Raw genomic sequence first — 23555 nt, 5'->3', positions numbered from 1 at the left:
ATCACAGAGGTCAGATGTTTCTTGTAGTTGGCCACCAGGTTTGCACACATCTCAGGAGGGATTTTGTCCCGCTCCTCTTTGCAGATCTTCTCCAAGTCATTAAGGTTTCGAGGCTGACGTTTGGCAACTCGAACCTTCAGCTCCCTCCACAGATTGTCTATGGGATTAAGGTCTGGAGACTGGCTAGGCCACTCCAGGACCTTAATGTGCTTCTTCTTGAGCCACTCCTTTGTTGCCTTGGCCGTGTGTTTTGGGTCATTGTCATGCTGAAATACCCATCCACGACCCATTTTCAATGCCCTGGCTGAGGGAAGGAGGTTCTCACCCAAGATTTGACGGTACATGGCCCCGTCCATCGTCCCTTTGATGCGGTGAAGTTGTCCTGTCCACTTAGCAGAAAAACACCCCCAAAGCATAATGTTTCCACCTCCATGTTTGACGGTGGGGATGGTGTTCTTGGGGTCATAGGCAGCATTCCTCCTCCTCCAAACACGACGAGTTGAGTTGATGCCAAAGAGCTCCATTTTGGTCTCATCTGACCACAACACTTTCACCCAGTTGTCCTCTGAATCATTCAGATGTTCATTGGCAAACTTCAGACAGGCATGTATATGTGCTTTCTTGAGCAGGGGGACCTTGCGGGCGCAGCAGGATTTCAGTCCTTCACGGCGTAGTGTGTTACCAATTGTTTTCTTGGTGACTATGGTCCCAGCTGCTTGGCGATGGTCTTGTATCCCATTCCAGCCTTGTGTAGGTCTACAATCTTGTCCTTGAATCCTTGGAGAGCTCTTTGGTCTTGGCCATGGTGGAGAGTTTGGAATCTGATTGATTGATTGCTTCTGTGGACAGGTGTCTTTTATACAGGTAACAAGCTGAGATTAGGAGCACTCCCTTTAAGAGTGTGCTCCTAATCTCAGCTCGTTACCTGTATAAAAGACACCTGGGAGCCAGAAATCTTTCTGATTGAGAGGGGGTCAAACACTTATTTCCCTCATTAAAATGCAAATCAATTTATAACATTTTTGACATGCGTTTTTCAGGATTATTCTGTTGTTATTCTGTCTCACTGTTCAAATAAACCTACCATTAAAATTATAGACTGATCATTTCTTTGTCAGTGGGCAAACGTAGAAAATCAGCAGGGGATCAAATACTTTTTTCAGATGCTCTGGATCGACGTGTACGACAGCATGTTCCAGTTCTGACCAATATCCAGAAACTTCGCAAAACCATTGAAGAGGTATAGCCTTCCCTGTGGCTCAGTTGGTAGAGTATGGTGTGTGCAACGCCAGGGTTGTGGGTTCGATTCCCACGGGGGGCCAGTACAAAAAATGCATAAAATGAAATGTATGAAATGAATGTATTCACTACTGTAAGTCGCTCTGGATAAGAGCGTCTGCTAAATGCCTAAAATGTAAATGTGTAGGACAACATTCCACAATCAACAGCCTGATCAAATCTACACGAAGATGTGTCAAATGGTTGTCACACCAGATAGGGACTGATTCTCTGATCCACACTCCTACTTTTTTTTAAAGGTATCTGTGACAAACAGATGCATATCTGTATTCCCAGTCATGTCAAATCCATAGATTAGGGCCTAATGAATTCATTTCAATTGACTGATTTCCTTAAATGAACTGTGACTCAGTAAAATCTTTGAAATTGTTGCATGTTGCATTTATATTTTTGTACAGTGTATATGAGGCAGATTTTGTGTTTGTTTTAGTGCAAATCCAACCCTTGTAATTTAGGTACAGTATGAAAATAAGGAGGCAATTAGGCTACAGGAGCTGAGCATCACAGGTAACATTTTGAGGATAATTTTATTTCATTAATTTGAGCAATGTTGCTTGCAAAATGATTGCAGTTGTTTCCATAGATAGAGCAACCATTTACTGTCTATGTATCACTGACCCTGGATCAACTAGTGACTGGGCTAACACAGCTAACCTTTCACGTCAATAATATGCTGTTTTTATGAACATTTTGTTGGCTTTTTAATCATGAGGGAAATTGAACTAGCTAGTAGCTAGCTAGTTAGTTAAATAAATAAAAAATCGAATCAAATTGTATGTTACATGTGCCGAAAACAACAGGTGTTGTTTTGAACATCTTGGCCATGTGCTGTTATAATCTCCACCCGGCACAGCCAGAAGAGGACTGGCTACCCCTCATAGCCTGGTTCCTCTCTAGGTTTCTTCCTAGGTTTTGGCCTTTCTAGGGAGTTTTTCCAAGCCACCGTGCTTCTACACCTGCATTGCTTGCTGTTTGGGGTTTTAGGCTGGGTTTCTGTACAGCACTTTGAGATATCAGCTGATGTAAGAAGGGCTATATAAATACATTTGATTTGATTTGTGTAGACCTTACCGTGAAATGCTTTCTTACAAGCCCTTAACCAACAACGCAGTTCAAGAAATACAGTTAAGAAAATATTTCCTAAATAAATGAATGTATAAAATAAAAAGTAACACAAAATAACAATAACGAGGCTATATACAGGGGGTACCAGTACCGAGTCAATGTTCGGGTTACAGGTTAGTTGAGGTAATTTGTACATGTAGATAGGGGTAAAGTGACTATGCATAGATAATAAATAGCAAGTAGCAGCAATGTAAAAACAAAGGGGGTTGGTGGTCAATGTAAATAGTCCGGGTGGCCATTTGATTAATTGTTCAGCAGTCTTATGGATTTGGGGTAGAAGCTATCAAGGAGACTTTTGGACCTAGACTTGCGGTAGCAGAGAGAACAGTCTATGACTTGGGTGACTGGAGTCTATGACATTTTTTTTAGGCCTTCCTCTGACATCACCTAGCATATAGGTCCTGGATGGCATGAAGCTTGGCCTCGGTGATGTACTGGGCTGTACGCACTACCCTCTGTAGCGCTTTACGGTCAGATGCTGAGCAGTTGCCATACCAGGCGGTGATGCAACCTGTCAGGATGCTCTCGATGGTGCAGTTGTATAACTTTTGAGGATCTGGGGACCCATGCCAAATCCTGTCAGTCTCCTGAGGGGGAATAGGCATTGTTGTGCCCTCATCACAGCTGTCTTGGTGTGTTTGGACCATGATAGTTTGTTGGTGATGTGAACACTAAGAAACTTGAAGCTCTCAACTTGCTCCACTATAGCCCGTCAATGTGAATGGGGGCGTGTTCGGCCCTCCTTATCCTGTAGTCCACGATCATCTCCTTTGTCTTGCTCACGTTGAGGGAGAGGTTGTTGTCCTGGCACCACACTGCCAGGTCTCTGAGACTGCGTGGGTCTAGGGTTTCCGGGATGATGGTGTTGATATTTGATATGAGCCATGACCAGCCATTCAAAGCACTTCATGGCTACAGACGTGACTCGTACGGGGCGGTAGTCATTTAGAATGTAAAACATGTAGGTTTTACAGACGACTCGGTCAGGGAGAGGTTAAAAATATTAGTGAAGAACAGCTGGTGCTCTCATGCATGCTTCAGTGTTGCTTACCTTGAAGCGAGCATAAAAGGCATTCAGTAGGCTCGCTTCACTGGGCAGTTCACCACTGGGCTTCCCTTAGTGTAGTTTGCAAGCCCTGGTGTAGTAGGATTCAATCTTAGTCCTGTATTGACGCTTTGCCTGTTTGATGGTTCGTCTGAGGGTATAGCAGGATTTCTTATAAGCGTCCGGATTATTGTCCCGCTCCTTGAAAGCGGTAGCTGTAGCCGTTAGCTCGGTGTGTATGTTGTCTGTAATCCATGGCTTCTGGTTGGGATATGTACGTACGGTCACTGTGGGGACAACATCATCGATGCACTTATTGCTGAAGCCCCTGACTGAAGTGGTATACTCCTGTCATTGGATGAATCCCAGAACATATTCCAGTCTGTGCTAGAAAAACAATCCTGTAGCGTAGTATCTGCATCATCTGACCACTTCCGTATCGAGCGAGTCACTGGTACTTCCTGCTTTAGTTTTTGCTTGTAAGCAGGAATCAAAAGGATAGAATAATGGTCAGATTTGCGAAATGGAGGGTGAGGGAGAGCTTTGTATGAGTCTCTGTGTGTGGAATAAAGGTGGTCTAGATTTTTTTTCCCTCTGGTTGCACATGTGACATGCTGGTAGAAATTAGGTAAAACGGATTTAAGTTTGCCTGCATTAAAGTCCCCGGCCACTAGGAGCGCCACTTCTGGATGAGCATTTTCTTGTTTGCTTATATCCTTATACAGCTCGTTGAGTGCGGTCTTAGTGCCATCATTGGTTTGTGATGGTAAATAGACGGCTACAAAAAATATGTCTGACAACTCTTGGTAGGTAGTATGGTCTACAGCTTATCATGAGGTACTCTACCTCAGGCGAACAATACTTCGAGACAGCTAGTAGCTGACAAGGTTAGCCGACTTCTCAAAACAAACCTCATTGTGGCTAGCTACTTCTTGTCCCTCATGCTAGCCATCACAACCAAATATCACTTCAGAAATGTGAAAATAAAAAAATATTGATATGGCCAGCATTGTAGACCATTGGTCCCCTCTTGCTGCAGCTTTAGCTAATTTCGAAATAACAGAAATGCTGTGAAAACCAGTGTGCTGTAAAAATTCTAAAATGTTTTGTCACCAGTGCTTGTTGGCATTTTTTATCCTCACACACTGTTGCTCCCACAGCACTAATCTGGTGAGCACCTTTGTAACTCCGTCCAAGAAAGGCATTTGGTTGGTTTTAATTTTTGTGAGGCGTCACTGATTTACACCGGGTTCTGACCCCTCTTTAGCTGATTTCTGCCATGGAACTTCCCTAGGCTTCCCGTTTTAGGGAATGTGAAGTGTGCGTGCATGCGTGCGCATCGTCAAAATGTACGGTATGGTTCTATGCAGACCCATTAATATACAACATCCAATGTACAGTGAGGTCCAAAAGAATTGGGACAGTGAAATTGTTTTGGGGTTTTGGCTCTGTACTCCATCACTTTGAATTTGAAATTATACAATGACTGAGGTTAAAGTGCAGACTGTCAGCTTTAATTTTAGGGTATTTCCATCCATATCAGGTGAACTGTTTAGAAATTACTGCACTTTTTGTACATAGTACCCCCCATTTTAGGGAACCAAAAGTATTGGGATAAATTCCCTTATGTGTGATTAAAAAGTTAAGTATTTGGTCCCATATTCATAGCATGCAATGACTATATCAAGTTTGTGACTCTACAAATTTGTTGGTTGCATTTGCTGCTCGTCGGGAGTTGCACCCAATAGAAATGAATGGTAAATAACATGTCAGTTTGGAGTCACTTTTACTGTAAATAAGAATGGAATATGTTTCTAAACACTTCTGCATGAATGTGGATGCTACAATGATTACGGAAAATCTTGAATGATTTGTGAATAATGATGAGTGAAAAAGTTTCAGACACAAACATCATACCCCCAAGACATGCTGACCTCTAAACATTACAATAACGGGAGGGTTAGGTTTTTTGGTGGGTATGATATTTGTGCATCTTTAACTTGGCTGCAAGTATATCTGGCAGCAAGACAATAACCCCAAGCACAAATAAATGGTTAATTGACCACAAACTCAACCTTTTGCAATGGCCATCTCCATCTCCGGACTTGAACCCCATTGAAAACCTGTGGTTTGAATTGAAGAGGGCAGTCTATAAGCACAGACAAAGCATATCAAAGATCTGGAAAGATTCTGTATGAAGGAAAAAAGTATTACTGGTTAAACAAAATCTTTCTCTGAGCAATTGTATTAGTATAAAATAAGATAATTGTCAATGTTTGGAGCATACAATATAGTTCAGTATTTGTATAATTTATTTTATAGTAATTTTTGCTCATCTTTATCAATGCTGACAATAATTTCAGATGTGACCATGTGCACACATGCACATCATACAGTGTACACACTAGTGCAAGGAAATTCACAAATACATGTACACCCACACGTCAACTGTTCTCTCTGCTGCCGCACAGCAAGCGGTACTGATGCATCAAGTCTGGAACCAACGGGACCCTGAACAGCTTCTACCATAAGTCATAAGACTGCTAAATAGTCCTGGTAGATATTTGGTTAACTCTATGCATTGACCCCCCCTTTGCACTAACTATTTTGACTCATCACATACGCTGCTGCTACTGCTCATCATCTATCCTGTTGCCTAGTCACTTTATCCCTACCTCTATGTATATATCTAACTCAATTACCTCGTACCTCTGCCCATCGACTCGGTACTTGTACCCTGTGTATATAGCCAAGTTATCGTTACTCATTGTGTATTTATTCCTTGTGTTATCATTTTATTTTATTTTTCTCTCTGCATTGTTGGGAAGGTCTGTAAATAAGCATTTCACTGTTAATCTACACCTGTTGTTTACGAAGCATGTGACAAATACAATTTGATTTGATTTGGGGTATTCAAAACAAAACGCACATCCTCAGATTCTGAGGAAGCAACAAGGGGAGAGGAGGATGAGGCACGGAGATCTAAAATGAAGTGGAGAAGCTTGGGGACACTGTGGGAGAAAAAGATGGCTCAGAATGCCACTCTGACTGTGGTGTTACTGTTCTGTTCTCTTTGCCTGGCTAACCAGACTCCCTGCTCCGGCCAAATGCTACACCACGCTCACGGACGTTAGTTCATCTCCGCAATGAGTCTGGATCAGAGAACCTCCCCAACCCTTCACCGAATGCAAACACATTCAGGGCCGTCTAATTGGTCCAGAAACCGTTGGGTTGGGCCAGAGCCAGAACACACGTGGGTAAATCAGCGGTTTGAAAATTTGTAATTGGCTTTGATACCCTGATTGGTTAGAGACAATCCAATCGCTGATGACTTTGGTTTATACAATGCCCCTCACCACAAATGACTCAATGATGGCATCAGGCTAGCGTTCTCTCTCTCTCCCTCACTCCCTAGTGTAACAATCAGTGGAGGCCAGCAATAACAATATATGACGAGGCAGGAGGGAGACACATTCACAAACACTGGAAACAGATAGAAGTTAATCGAGGAGAATAGAGGAGAACTAATGAGAACCGGGGAGAGGACATGAGAAACGAGGACAGGAGAGATGAAGATAACTGAGAAAAAATGCAGGGAAAATAAACTAGAAGAGGCTGATGAGAGGAGACACGAACCAACGAGAGGAGAGGAATATGATGCTCTCTTCAAGGCTGCCATATTATAAAGGGCTCAGTAAAAATCTCCCATCTTTGATGCCAGGAATGGACAGATGGTGTGAAAGAGAGAGAGAAAACGAAGGAAGGGAAGGAATGAGGAAATAATAGGTCAGGGCAGGGAAGCACTCGGCTACTCCTCCTCCTAACCCTCATCATCTTCCTCCTCCCCCTATCATCAGTGTCTCCCAATAAAGACAGATATTAGTCTTACCAGGCGAGCTTGAAGCCCTTCATTAGTGCAGCGGTGAGCAGAAGCGTTGCTGTCCAATGCCCATAGCGAGGTCTCCCCACTCGGACGGCCAGTCATTCCTTGCCATGTTGAGTGGCAACAGGAGGGGTAGTCCCGGGGCCCTAGGTCTGTCCGCAGGGCCCATGCGAGGGGGAGAGAGAGGGGAGCTTGCCCTGGCTCACAGAGAAACGGAGGAAGGAGAAGAGGAGCCAGCTAGCTCAAAATGCTACAATGCTAATAGTGCTGATAAAGCTGTCCTTTCCTGCTGCCTGTCCCAAACACTTTCAGCCTCATCTGTGAGTGTTTGTGGATGAGAGTGTGGATGAGTGTGTGTGTGTGTGTGTGTGTGTGTGTGTGTGTGTGTGTGTGTGTGTGTGTGTGTGTGTGTGTGTGTGTCAGAGTGAGTACGGTGGTGGCAGCTGCTCACATGCAAACTCTCCCATATGCAGTAGACTCACTTACTCTCTCTCTCGCTCTGCAGATGAAAGCAAGAACTGAGCCGCTTGCAGGGCTGAGGGACCTATTGGGCATGCTCCGTTCCTCTCACATCCAATCCAGCGCGCCCCCTCTTTCTCTCTATGAGCTTAGCTCCTCCCCCCAACATAACAGTACTGTGGTGCCAACCAAACAGTACCGTTTCCCTCTCTATTTCACACACACACACACACACACACACACACACACACACACACACACACACACACACACACACACACACACACACACACACACACACACACACACACACACACACACACACACACACACACGTCTGTTAGAGTCAGACCCTCGGAGGGGATTACAGTGTGTGTGTGGCTACAAACTCCTGGATCCGTCAGTCCTAGCAGCTGGCTCTCTAATCTCGCGGGATAGATGGAGCACACTGCGTGTGTGTGTGTCGGTGTGGATGTGAGAGAGAAAGATAATGTGTGTGTGTGTGTGTGTGTGTGTGTGGTGTGTGTGTGTGTGTGTAAATGAAAATTAGGGAAACCTAATTGTACTGTTTTGTATATGTGTGTGCTTGTATGTGCCTGTGGCTGAGTCAATTTCCGTATTTCCAATTAAAAAAATGTATCTTTGGTCAAGTCACATTCATTGTCACAGGTCGGCATATTTTGTCATGATTCTTGCCCTGGAGGGAAAACTGCTGAGTGATCACTAGCTGGCAAAGCCACAAACTCATAAAATCTGATCATAAGCCTAACCTTAACCACAATGCTAATTCTAATGCTTAACCTTAACCACCCTGCTATCCCTAACCACCCTGCTAACCTTAACCTTAACCACCCTGCTAACCCTAACCACCCTGCTAAACTTAACCTTAACCACCCTGCTATCCCTAACCACCCTGCTAACCTTAACCTTAACCACCCTGCTAACCCTAACCACACTGCTAACCTTAACCTTAACCACCCTGCTATCCCTAACCACCCTGCTAACCTTAACCTTAACCACCCTGCTATCCCTAACCACCCTGCTAACCTTAACCTTAACCACCCTGCTATCCCTAACCACCCTGCTAACCTTAACCTTAACCACCCTGCTAACCCTAACCACACTGCTAAGCCACTGATATTGTAAGTCAGTATTCTATATGCCTTCCCTGTGGCTCGGTTGGTAGAGCATGGTGTTTGCAACGCCAGCATAGTGTGTGCAACACCAGGGTTGTGGGTTCGATTCCCACGGGGGCCAGTACAAAAAAAAAAAATGCATGAAATGAAAATGAAATGTATGTATTTTCTACTGTAAGTCGCTCTGGATAAGAGCGTCTGCTAAATGACTAAAAATGTAAAAAAAATTCTACTGTAATTTATGGACATCTTGGGTAACATTTTCCTAATGTTATGACACACGCAAACTAACTAACATATTATATAGACGGGGAGTAATTATCATCTGTGACACAATTGTTGTTGAAACTTTTCTTAATCAATGTCTGTGAGAAGGAGATGATTACCCTGTTCAAGTAAACACGCTGTATTTTGTACATGGTGCACACAATGCAATCCCTGTATCGTCTATAATAATACTACAGGCCATTCTACAGCCTGTGCAAGAGAAGCTATTTGTATGCTGTTTTTGTTTAAATCAACAGGAGCCTTAAGTGCCCATTTCATTTTCAAACTCCTTCCTCATTTGGATTGAGCTCTGGGTCAGAAATTAGCCTTGCTTTTCTCCCTGCACTATTCGTCCTGCTCCAGCACATTTGGCACCACGCCAACAGGGAAAAGCGGAAGGACTGAAGAGGGAGTTGGAGAGAGAGGGAGTTGGAGAGAGAGAGAGACGGAGGGAGTGGGCACCGGGGCTGCCTCCCTTTCTCCCTCCCTCTCTCTTTCCTTCTCCCTCTCTTTCCTGCTACAGTCAAGTTTTGCAGAGTCACCTTACCCAAAATGCACTTGGGCCAAGGCTGGGTGTCACATGGCCAAGGACTGTTGTCATGGAAACCTCCCCTTAGACGCACGGGTAGTGCCACGATGACACAGGAATTCAAACCACTCAAAACCAATGACTTGTGTCACGAACATTCAGGTTTCATGAATGCAAACCAATCCATCCTAATCTGGTAAGACACATAAAATAATCAGTATGAGTGTTTCTAGTCTGGTCGATTCCACAGTATAGTAACCAGAGAGGACTGCAACAGTGATGTGCCTATAGCCTACCATGTAATCACAGTGGTTACCTAAAAAAAGTACCCCTTTTGAACTTCAACCTTCCGAGTACCCCCTTACTAACACGCACCACACGTTTGACTGCGCTTTAATTAACAGAAAGTGGGTTTGAAAATGATTGTATTTTTTACACATTCATAATCGATTTGGATTAATTTAACATTGAAAAATGCCTTTTGACTGCATTTGAATAGCTTCTCAACACATCTAGTAGCAACATATTGATGACTTGAATGTCCCAAAAAAACATTACACTGGTACTCAGACAAGGATGTATCGCTACAATATCATGTACCTGCTACAACTGACCAGTGTTGCATTTAGCCCTGGTAACACTAAAGTATTATTCTAAATATTTTTAGACAGCAGTGAAGCGAGGGGGAGACTTTGGGTCATTGAAAAGTGCTATATACACTGAGTATACCAAATATTAGTGTAACAGTGTAGGTTCCGTCCCTCTCTTCGCCCCAACCTGGGCTCGAACCAGGGACCCTTGCACACATCGAGTGACGTCACTGATTGAAACGCTATTAGCGCGCACCACCGCTAACTAACTAGCCATTTCACATCGGTTACATTAGGAAGACCTAATATTTGACGGGGCATGGACTCCACAGGGATGCTGGACCATGTTGAATCCAATGCTTCCCACAGTTGTGTCAAGTTGGCTGGATGTCCTTTGGGTGGTGGACCATTCTTGATACTGTACACACAGGAAACTGTTGAGAGTGAATAACCCAGCAGCGTTGCAGTTCTTGACACCCTCACACCGGTGCACCTGGCACCTAATACCATACCCTGTTCAGAGGCACTTCAATAACCCGCTGAATGGCATACATACACAATCCATGTCTTAATTGTCTCAAAGCTTAAAAATCCTTCTTTAACCTGTCTCCTCCCCTTCATCTACACTGAACAAAAAAACAAGCATTTAGCTACACTTGCATTAACATCTGCTAACCATGTGTACGTGACCAATAAAATGTGATTTGAAGTGGATTTAACAAGTGACTTCAATAAGGGATCATAGCTTTAACCTGGATTCACCTGGCCAGTTCATGTCATGGAAAGAGCAAGTGTTCCTGTTTTGTATACTCAGTGTAAGTCCCATGTATTATTATTACAAAACAACATATAGGGTTGAAAGAGAGAGACCTAAGGGCGGACCTGTGAATCGAACCCGTCTGACAGAACTGCGGTATGCCATGCAAGGTATTCTAGCCGGCCTACATTGCTGCTGTATATTCGCTGTAATTGTAGCTCTGGATGCGGGCCTGCTGATTTCCTGTGCTTGGTCTCTGGAGACGTGGCTGAGATCACTGTGGACCTAAGGCTCTCCTTACACACACATGTACGCACGCATACGAACACAAACACAGCTATTTCAGCACACACACACACACACACACACACACACACACACACACACACACACACACACACACACACACACACACACACAAACAGCTTCCTATGCTTTGATTGGCGCAGCAGGGACACAAACAAAGCCAGAGTTCAAAGGGCCAGGCCCCAGAGCACCCACACACTGGCTCTCAGTCCCCTCTATAACCTTATTTGCTATTTTTAGCCATGCTGCTTTATACCAGCCAACCAATGAGAGAGCGGCGCGGGAAGTCAGGTGACAGACGGGTGCCTGTCGGGCTCGGTTAGCATCAGAAACAGAGCCTCTAGGCTGTGGTGCTAATCCCTTAGCCTAGCATCTGCTCTTCTACAATCTGCACCGGGCGAGACTCCCATAGAAAGGTTGACACTGCTCCGGGGTGAAGTTTCCCTTAGGTACAGATCTAGGATCAGCCTTTCTTAACCTAAACCATTAGTGAGGGGAAACGCTAAACTGAAACAAAATCAGCGTCTAGGGAAAACTTCCCCCTACTCAGCATGGCACACAGTTTCTCTCACGACGCCACCAACACAATATAGTGAGGCTACCATTAGTAACTCCGCAAGACTATAATTAGCAACATAATTATATGCTATCTAGCACCTTAATCTAAATGAGCACATCAAAGAGAGGCTGAGGGAATTAGTCTGAGATGGAAAGAGGAGTTTAGTGAAAGACAAAGTCATGGGATGGAATGAGGGCGAGAGAAACGTTAACAGTTGGGAGTTTTAACTGTTACACCTTATAAACCTTTTAGCTCTTGTCTGGCTGTAGTGTGTGTGTGTGTGTGTGTGTGTGTGTGTGTGTGTGTGTGTGTGTGTGTGTGTGTGTGTGTGTGTGTGTGTGTGTGGAGGGGTTCAGATAACCCTGGGCTGCTGCATGCTGCAGTATGGTGGTGATGAATCATCAGATGTGGTAATATGAATCCCCGCTGCTGCTGTTACTGCTGCATCACTGAAGCACCATCTATCTCCTCAGACCAGAGCCCCAAATACCACTCTGACCTCTGAACCGAGATCCCTGAACAGATAGATACACGCGTTCAGACAAGCGCACACCACACAAAGATGCATGCACACAAAAACCACTCTCTCTCTCTTCATATGACAATTCCTTTTATTCGGTCTCACTCATTTGTCCCATGTGGTTTGACTCTCAGGCCACGCTGCTCTTCCTTACAAATGGACAATACAGTTCTATTTTATTGAATTATATTCTGCACTGATCTGAAAAGAGGTGAAAGAAATCGGGAACGACTATTGGAAATCTGCTCTCACCTGTTCCATTTCTTAAGATAACAAATAACAAATAATATGGGGGGTCTTATATTTATCCTGTGACAGAATTGTACTAGCGTGTCATGGAAATGTGTTTCTTGCATATCCCAACTCCTCCTGAGACGCCTGCAGGGAGTGGGCTCATGGCCAGGGTCACCATTCTCCAGCGCCCTTGGAGCAATTTGGGTTAAGTGCCTTGTTCAAGGGCACAGAGACAGATTGTTTTCACTGTGATTTGATCCAGTGACCTGCCTCCAGATCAGGGCACATGAAGGAAAGGAGTCAAGGAAAGGAGTCGAGGAAAGCTACTTTACCCCTTTAACACTAGAACCGCTAAAGCCGCATTCTACTTTACCCCTTTACCACTAGAACCGCTAAAGCAGGCATTCTACTTTACCCCTTTAACACTAGAACCACTAAAGCCGCATTCTACTTTACCCCTTTAACACTAGAACCACTAAAGCAGGCATTCTACTTTACCCCTTTAACACTAGAACCACTAAAGCCGCATTCTACTTTACCCCTTTACCACTAGAACCGCTAAAGCAGGCATTCTACTTTACCCCTTTAACACTAGAACCACTAAAGCCGCATTCTACTTTACCCCTTTAACACTAGAACCACTAAAGCAGGCATTCTACTTTACCCCTTTAACACTAGAACCACTAAAGCAGGCATTCTACTTTACCCCTTTACCACTAGAACCGCTAAAGCAGGCATTCTACTTTACCCCTTTAACACTAGAACCACTAAAGCCGCATTCTACTTTACCCCTTTAACACTAGAACCACTAAAGCAGGCATTCTACTTTACCCCTTTAACACTAGAACCACTAAAGCAGGCATTCTACTTTACCCCTTTAACACTAGAACCACTAAAGCAGGCATTCTACTTTACCCCTTTACCACTAGAACCGCTAAAGCAGGCATTCTACTTTACCCCTTTAACACTAGAACCACTAAAGCAGGCATTCTACTTTACCCCTTTAACACTAGAACCACTAAAGCAGGCATTCTGACTGCTCATTCATGTATTTATTTTATTACTCTGCCGTTTTTCAAGTCATTCTCCCCGCCATCTTTGTCATTATTTGAATGGTTTAACCCCGTTGCCCCTCCTTCTCCCGACGGTAGGACCTGCTTTGCTTATTCTCCCGACATTGGAAGGTGCAGTGGCCAGTTGATAATCACCCCGATACTGAACCTAAAGTAATTTCACACATATAACAAATGAAGTAAAGTATGATGGGGACGAATGGGTGAGTTGATGAGCGAGGGGAAACAGACAATGCATAACTATGTAGTAACCAGAATGAAGAACAGGGCGGGCCATTCTATTGTATTGGTATATTCTATTTCTAATCTCAAAATGGTATGTACCCTATATCAGTCCACCCAATCAAAGCAGTTTCATCAGTCTACTCTGGCCTACTTGGAGTACACAGTGAGAGCGTGCGTGATTTAGAAGGGCAAGAACACCAAGACAAATGGATGGATGCACATGCTGCGTTAGCGCTGCTACAAGATCTGAAGGAAAATGACTCAGACGGCAGGGAGGAATTGAATCATGACATCTCAGATGATTATTCTTCTGATTCTGAGCCTCAGCCTGAATCTACACTTCCGAGGCCTAGTCATAAAAAAGCCAGAACGGTATGCCCGGGCCACCAACAAATGAGATGGTGAGACAGGAGAGAGGAAGGAACAGCACCGTTTCAGAAAAGATCCACATTGGGCAGCAGGTGAGCAAGTTTCAGAGAATGTGGTGATGAGGCTTGTGGAACCTTATGCTGGCAAGGGGAGAAATGTCACCATGGACAATTTCTTCACTTCACTGTCATTGGCGAACAAGTTGCTTGCAAATAAAACAATCCTAGTCGGCACCATGAACAAAGCGAGATGGGAGCTCACTCTCTCTGCGCAAAATATGCACTTGCACAGCTGTTGTACTCCACAACGGTGCTGAAGAATGACAAGACAACACTCACACTATACCAGTGCAAGGCAAGAAATAACATTTCTGTCGTTTTTTCCGACAGCTACCATCGACAGGACATGAAGAGAAAACTGGATACTATTACGCACTACAACCAAACAAGTATTCAGAACTCTCGACTTTTTCCACTTTGTTACCATACAGCCTTATTCTAAAATTGATTAAATCCTTTTTTTCCCCCTCAATCTACACACAATATCCCATAATGATAAAGCAAAACATAAGTATTCAGACCCTTTACTCAGTACTTTGTTGAAGCACCTTTGGCAGCAAATACAGCCTCGTGTCTTCTTGGGTATGACACTACAAGCTTGGCACACTTGTATTTGGGGAGTTTCTCCCATTCTTCTCTACAGATCCTCTCAAGCTCTGTCAGGTTGTATGGGGAGCGTCGCTGCACAGCTATTTTCAGGTCTCTGCAGAGACGTTAGATCGGATTAAAGTCCGGGCTCTGGCTGGGCCACTCAAGGACATTCAGAGACTTGTCCCGAAGCCACTCCTGCGTTGTCTTGGCTGTGTGCTTAAGGTCACCCCCAGTCTGAGGTCCTGAGTGCTATGGAGCAGGTTTTCATCAAGGATCGCTCTGTACTTTGCTCCGTTCATCTTTCCCTCCATCTTCACTAGTCTCCCAGTCCCTGCCGCTGGAAAAACATCCCTACAGCATGATGCTGCCACCACCATGCTTCACCGTTGGGATGGTGCCAGGTTTCCTCCAGACATGACGCTTGGCATTCAGGCCAAAGAGCTGAATCTTGGTTTCATCAGACCAGAGCATCTTGTTTCACATGGTCTGAGAGTCATTAGGTGTCTTTTGGCAAACTGCAAGCGGGCTGTCATGTGCCTTTTACTGAGGAGTGGCTTCCGTCTGGCCTCTCAACCATAAAGGCTTGATTGGTGGAATGCTGCATAGATGGTTGTCCTTCTGGAAGGTTCTCCCATCTCCACAAAGGAATTTGGGAGCTTTGTCAGAGTGACCATTAGGTTCTTGGTCACCTCCCTGACCAAGGCCCTTCTCCCCCGATTGCTCAGTTTAGCCAGGCGGCCAGCTCTAGGAAGAGTCTTGGTGGTTGCAAACTTCTTCCATTTAAGAATGATAGAGTCCACTGTGTTCTTGGGGACCTTCAATGCTGTATACATTTTTTGGTACCCTTCTCCAGATCTATGCCTCGACACAATCCTGTCTCGGCGTTCTACGGACAATTCCTTCGACCTCATGGCTTGGTTTTTGCTCTGACATGCACTGTCAACTGTGGGACCTAATAGAGACGTGTGTGCCTTTCCAAATCATGTACAATCTATTTAAATGTACCGCATGTAGACTCCAATCAAGTTGTAGAAACATCAAGGATGACCAATGGAAACAGGATGCACCTGAGCTCAATTTCGAGTCTCATAGCAAAGGGTCTGAATACTTATGTCAATAAGGTATCTTTTTTTTTTTCTATATATAACAGTTTTAACTTTGTCATTATGGGCTATTGTGTGTAGATTGAGGGTGAAAAAAACCAAATACATTTTAGAATAAGGCTGTAAGGTAACAAAATGTGGAAAAAGGGAAGGGGTCTGAATACTTTCCAACTGCACTGCATAAGTATGTAGACACCTCTTCAAATTAGTGTATTCGGCTATTTCAGCCACACCCGTTACTGACAGGTGTATAAAATCGAGCACACAGCTCCATAGACAAACATTAGCAGTAGAATGGCCTTACTTAACAGCTCAGAGACTTTCAACGTGGCACCGTCATAGAATGCCACCTTTTCATCAAGTCAGTTCAACAAACTATAAGTGCTGTTAGTTGTGAAGTGGAAACGTCTTGGAGCAACAACGGCTCTACCGCGAAGTGGTAGGACACACAAGCTCACAGAACGGGACCGCCGAGTGCTGAAGTGCGTAGGGCATAAAAATCATGTGTCCTTGGTTGCAACACTCACAACCGAGTTCAAAACTGCCTCTGGAAGCAATGTCAGCACAAGAACTGTTCGTCGGGAGCTTCATGAAATGGGTTTCCGTGGCCGAGCAACCACACACAATCCTAAGATCACCATGCGCAATGCCAAGCGTCGGCTGGAGTGGTGTAAAGAGCGCCGCCATTACACTCTGAATCAGTAGAAACGCATTCTCTGGAGTTATGAATCACGCTTCACCATCTGACAGTCGACGGAAGAATCTGGGTTTGGATGCCAGGAGAACGCTACCTGCCCGAATGCATAGTGCCAACTGTAAAGTTTGGTGGAGGAGGAATAATGGTCTGGGGCTGTTTTTCATGGTTCGTGCAAGGCCCCTTAGTTCCAGTGAAGGGAAATCTTAACGCTACAGCATACAATGACATTCTAGACAATTTGGTTTTTCCAACTTTGTGGCAAGAGTTTGGGGAAGGCCCTTTCCCGTTTCAGCATGACAATGTCCCTGTGCACAAAGCGAGGTCCATACAGAAATGTTTTGTTGAGATCGGTGTGGAAGAACTTGACTGGCTTGCACAGAGCCCTGACCTTCACTCCATTGAACATATTTGGGATAAATTGGAAAGCCGACTGCGTGCCACGCGTATTCAGCTAACATCAGTGCCCAACCTCACAAATGCTCTTGTGGCTGAATGGAAGCAAGTCCCCACAGCAATGTTCCAAAGTCTATTGGAAAGCCTTCCCAGAAGAGTGGAGGCTGTTATAGCATCAAAGGGGGACCAACTCCATATTAATGCCCATGATTTTTAGACGAGCAGATGTCCACATACTTTTGGTCATAAAGTGTAGCTCAGGCTACTAAGCAAAGAGTAGTAGCATAATAAAACTTAATTTGTGTTTTGAAAAACATTTTCTTATTTCCATGTTTCTTTAGACCTGCCTCAAAAATGATAATGTTTATCTTTATGATGGTTCTTCATTTGTACATATAGCCTACAGTAGCCTCAATTACATTCAGCCGTGGGTCGATTTCTCCTTTAGCGGATGGTGAGGGGGCCCAAACGTAGTTATAAATAATTTGTACACTGCAAATTGACCGCAAGAATCCCAAACAGATTTTTTATTTTATTTTTATTTAACCCTTATTTTATCAGGTAAATTGACTGAGAACACATTCACAGCAACAGCCTGGGGAATAGTTACAGGGGAGAGGAGGGGGGATGAATGAACCAATTGTAAGCTGGGGATGATTAGGTGGCCGTGATGGTATGAGGGCCAGATGGGGAATTTAGCTCGGACACCGGGGTTAACACTCCTACTCTTACGATAAGTGCCACGTGATCTTTAATGACCTTAGAGAGTCAGGACACCCATTTACCGTCCCATCCGAAAGACAGCACCCTACACAGGACAATGTCCCCAATCACTTAAAATTGGACCAGAGGAAAGGGTGCCTCCTACTGGCCCTCCAACACCACTTCCAGCAGCATCTGGTCTACCAACCAGGACCAACCCTGCTTAGCTTCAGAAGCAAGCTCTCTGTGGGATGCAGGGTGGTATGCTGCTGGCAAATACAGATGTAGTATTTGACAAAAACATTGATTGAGTATTTTCTAACCTTGATTACATTGGGATATGATCAGATATGCCTCTCTATTTATGAGTGAGAATACTTGGGAACATATTTCTTAAATTAAAATCACTTTTAAGCTCATTTCTTGGTGATTTTAGAGTCTTTAATTTGATGAGTATTTTATTTGGCCAGCCAGAAACAATTGGGGAACCCTGGCTTACAGTAACACATTTGCGTATTCTAATGTTACATAAAACCTTCATAAATGCAACCAAATGATTATTTTTCCAATAGCATTATTAGACTGTTAGAATGTTGACGTCCAAAAGATGCATCATTGGCTCGGGGGTCCTCAAGGCCTTTCTAGTGTTAAACGTTGCATAACCATTCCGGTGCTTCCACAGTGAACACCCTCTCTAATGGGCACGGCTCTGCATATCAACCAGATTATGTTCACGCATGCACACACACATACACACAATACTTTCAGGTCGCCCGAGGTAAAATAGCACCTGGACCTAACAAAACACCAGAAACAGACAGTTTGACAAATACAAAAGGCTGAATACTCTTCACACAATGAGAGGTGTAGTTTGTCCGGAAACTAAAACAATGGCATTTTCATTATCTTGGAGCGGAAGTCATGATTCAGCAACCATCTTTTAGCACATTCTCTGCACAAAGAGCCAATTCTTACCTCAGCTTGCCTGTCCCACTGTCAGATCTGTAAGAAAACAAAATTACATTTTTTTTAGCTTATAAAACTACTAAAAACAATAGTTTTCTGGGTGAATACTTATTATCACATCATGGCAATCAACTCATAATTCAAAAAGACAACACCACAACACATTCATTAATCTGGTTGTATTTATGAAACTGTTAGCATGGCAATCAGATGTAAATAAACCGTGACTGACTCATCCAAATGACCTGGTAAAGTAAAGACCCTTATCAAGGTGCATAAACAAACATACAGTGCATTCGGAAAGTATACAGACCCCTTGACTTTCTCCACATTTTGTTACATTACAGCCTTATTCTAAAATTGATTAAATCGTAATTTTTCTCCTCAATCTACACACAGTATCACATTTTAGAATAAATTAAATTTACTACAAATAAAAAACAGAAATATCTTATTTACATACCCTTTGCTATGACACTCAAAATTGAGCTCAACTGCATCCTGTTTCGATTGATCATCCTTGAGAAGTTTCTACAACTTGATTGGAGTCCACCTGTGGTAAATTCACTTGATTGGACATGAGGGTGTCTATATAAGGTCCCACAGTTGACAGTGCATGTCAGAGCAACAACCAAGCCACGAGGTCAAAGGAATTGTCCGTAGAGCGCCGAGACAGGATTGTGTTGAAGCACAGATCTGGGGAAGGGTACCAAAACATTTTTGAAGCATTAAAAAGTCCAAGAACACAGTGGCCTCCATCTTTCTGAAATGGAAGAAGTTTGGAAGCACCAAGACTTCCTAGAGCTGGCCGCCCAGCCAAACTGAGCAATCGGGGGAGAAGGGCCTCGGTCAGGGAGGTGACCAAGAACCCGATGGTCACTCTGACAGAGCTCCAGAGTTCCTCTGTGGAGATGGAGAACCTTCCAGAAGGACAACAATCTCTGCAGCACTCCACCAATCAGGCCTTTATGGTAGACCGGCCAGACGGAAGCCACTCCTCAGTAAAGTTTGAACTCCTTGGACTGAATGCCAAGCGTCACATCTGACATCTGGAAGAAACCTGGCACCATCCCAACGGTGAAGCATGGTGGTGGCAGCATCATGCTGTGGGGATGTTTTTCAGCGGATTACCAGGACGTGTACTCCGAGCATGCGCTGGCCAACTGGCAAATGTCTTCACTGACATTTTCAACCTCGTCCTGCTCAGTCCCCTCCTGTACTCCCTGTTCACTCATGACTGCACGGCCAGGCACGACCAACACCATCATTAAGTTTGTTGATGACAACACTGGTAGGCCTGATCACTGACAACAATGGGATAGCCTATAGGGAGGTCAGAGACCTGACGTGTGGTGCAAGGACAACAACCCCTCCCTCAACGTGATCAAGACAAAGGAGATGATTGTGGACTACAGGAAAAGGAGGACCGAGCACGCCCCCATTCTCATTGACAGGGCTGTAGTGGAGTAGGTTGAGAGCTTCAAATTCCTTGGTGTCCACATCACCAAAAACCTAACATGGTCCAAGCACACCAAGACAGTCGTGTAGAGGGCACAACAAAACCTATTCCCCCTCAGGAGACTGAAAATATTTGGCATGGTTCCTCAGATCCTCAAAAGGTTTTACAGCTGCACCATCGAGAGCATCCTGATGGGTTGCATCACTGCCTGGTATGGCAACTGATCGGCCTCCGATCGCAAAGCACTACAGAGGGTAGTGTGTACGGCCCAGTACATCACCGTGGCCAAGCTTCCTGCCATTCAGGACCTCTATACCAGGCGGTGTCAGAAGAAGGCCCTAAAAATTGTCAAAGACTCCAGCCACCCTAGTCATAGACTGTTCTCTGTGCTACCGCATTGCAAGCGGTCCCGGAGCGCCAAGTCCCGGTCCAAGAGCTTCTAAACAGCTTCTACCCCCAAATCATAAGATTCCTGAACAGCTAATCAAATGGCTACCCAGACTATTTGCATTCCCCCCCCCATGCTGCTGCTATTCTCTGTTATTATCTATGCATAGCCACTTTAATAACGCTACCTACATGTACATAATTACCTCGACACCGGTGCCCCCGCACATTGACTCTGTACCGGTACCTGGCCAGTCTCCTCCTCATTGAGGTCACCCACAGGTGACAGCCCTGCCTAACACCCAGGCTGCAGGACTTCTGACCCAGCGGGCCACTCTGGACTATGGTGAAAAGCAGCCTTCACACACGCTTTCACAAACTCAGTCTTACATTATTTTCTCAGTCCCCCACTATTTCCATCCCGCTCTCTTGTTCCTCTCCTCACCTGCTCTGTTCAGCTCTGCTGGTGTACCTTCCTGTACTATGATACCCTGTATATCTGGCTATAGTCCGCTGTGCTGGGTGGATATATTCTCCCCATGGGGGCCGCCCTGCCTGCCTTCCCAGAGAATCACCACATAATTCATGTACTGTCCACCAGGGAGGTGGAGCTAGGGGAGGGGTCCATTGGAGTTAACCATGGGGGAACATGTGTAGTGCTCAATGCCCCCCAACCCCCATATGGCTGTCTCTGCAAGTGTTAATACAGGGGGTTGTGTGTGTGGTGTGGTTGGTTCAGGGCCGAGGGGTTTTAGTGATATACTCTACAACCCAGTGTGAGGTAAATGAGCATCCCGGTGAGATTGTCTAGCATTTAATTTAATACTCCAATGGGTCGTTAATAGGCAACATGCAAGAAGGCAAGGAAGGTAGACACCTAGACTGCTCTTCCCTGCAGTGTGATAGTCTTGTGTTTGTTGTGTAGTAAATATTTCAGCTTATATTTTCATAGTTTTTTATTATTTTCTTCCTGTAAAGCACATTGCGTTGCGTTCCATGTCTTAAATGTGCTGTATAAATAAAGCTTAATTTGAAGGTGTAGGATAAAGCTCTGCCTAGATGCTGATCTTGTGTCAGTTTTGCATTTTCCTCACTCCTCAGACCTGGGTTAAATACGTATTCAAATGTCCGCCAACAAGTAGGCATTCAAATCAAATTCATGTCTTGGGCAGTAGCTGAAGATATCGGAGATGAGTGACTAGAATCAGTCGTAACACTCTAGCAGCTAGTCACTGTTTTACAACATAAGACAGGTGCACAGCCAGAACATAATTATGAGTCACATAGGTCTGGGCGGTATACCGTATTTTACTGTACACCGGTACTTATGCACGGACCAGCTTGGGTTTTTACTTTATCTTCTATAACGGTATTTGAATGTTTGGTTTGTTAACTGTGATACGCCGTGTGTAACGTTCATTTTTATGGTTTACTCCGCTACTTGAGTCATCCCTCTCTGCTCTCTCCATGCCGCTTTCCACACAGACCTAGTCCCATCCCGTCACTCAAGAAGCGCATTTATTGTTGATTGACCACTAGACACTTTAGTTCAGTCTGCATGCTCAATGCAGCACATGCAACAATGTTGATGACAACGATGTTGTTCCCACTTTGATCTTAATTTTAATCCACAAGCATTCTATAATTACAATATTCGTTTGTGTTTCTTACATCTGCAAACAGCTAGTTCGTATTTTCTTAGTAAATTAAGCTAAATCAGGTTAGCTGTCTAGCTAACTCGCTAATAAAAGTACTGAGTTAGGGCAAACGTAGCTAGCTAATACAGCCTGATACCAGTACTGGTGGAGGCTTAAATCAGCATGTTGTTTGTGCAATCTACATCATAGAGGAATAGGCGAAGCATGAATATGTTGGCTATATAAATACAGATTTAATGTAGCTAAAGATTATAGGGTCCCCTAGGAAACACTGAACGTCAATTTGGTTCCTACCCTGTCACGATAACTCGTCCATGGCATTTTCATTCGTTGTCATGTCAAACACTGTATTCAAAGTGGCCACTATTATTTATATTCTAACTATAGAATTAGAACAAACATTCTATTTCCATGATTCCAAATTTCACCCAAGTGTTTTGATCTAAATCGCAATTGCAACATTTGGTTAAAAATAAGGCCTAGTATTTTTGCCCATATCGTGGCAGTATGGAAATGATCTCAAATGAGTGCAGGAAATGCAGAAATTGATGTTAATGCAGGAAATTGTTTTAAATTGAAGTTGAACAGTATAAAACAATCCAAAAGGAAAAAGACCCATTGAATTCACTTAGAATATGTGTTGCCACCCTAGGGTCACGCACTACTCATAAAGCAAATGTAGAACTTAATTAATCCAAAACATAAAACATCAAATACCGTCAGATATTGGAAAAATACCATATATGATATGATATTTTGGCCATATCGCCCAGCCCTAGAGTCACACACGCTTTCTCTGACGTCTCACACTCACACAGTCTTCCGGGCAGCTGTGAAAAACACCTTCAAGGGGGATGCAAAAGTGCAGACGTGACCACATTTGCATGGTCATAAATCATTAAGGTGGTAGGTGGCCATAAATAAATGCATAGGTGTGCCAGGGGTCTGTTTGTGAGCCTCTGAGTGATACCTGTCTGGTTAGATATACAGTCGTGGCCAAAAGTTTTGAGAATGACACAAATATTAATTTTCACAAAGTCTGCTGCCTCAGTTTGTATGATGGCAATTTGCATATACTCCAGAATGTTATGAAGAGTGATCAGTTTGCCATGCAAATTAACTGAATCCCCAAAAAACATTTCCACTGCATTTCAGCCATGCCAC

At 44.1% G+C, this 23555-nt stretch overlaps 1 protein-coding gene across 1 annotated transcript in view; it reads right to left on the bottom strand.

Annotated features, from left to right (window-relative positions):
• The window catches only part of gramd1ba (GRAM domain containing 1Ba), an 80723-nt gene extending 61804 nt beyond the window's left edge, over window positions 1-18919 (bottom strand). The window contains exon 1 of the mRNA XM_082974726.1: window positions 18897-18919. The gene's annotated coding sequence lies outside the window, so the exon portion shown is untranslated. The remainder of the gene's footprint in view (window positions 1-18896) is intronic.
• Between the last annotated feature and the right edge of the window lie 4636 nt (window positions 18920-23555).

Source organism: Salmo salar, chromosome 04 (assembly GCF_965601325.2).
Source record: "Salmo salar chromosome 04, fSalSal1, whole genome shotgun sequence".
Classification (NCBI taxonomy): Eukaryota; Metazoa; Chordata; class Actinopteri; order Salmoniformes; family Salmonidae; genus Salmo; species Salmo salar.
Note: the sequence above shows the minus strand (reverse complement) of the source record. Positions and strands in the feature narration are given on the sequence as shown.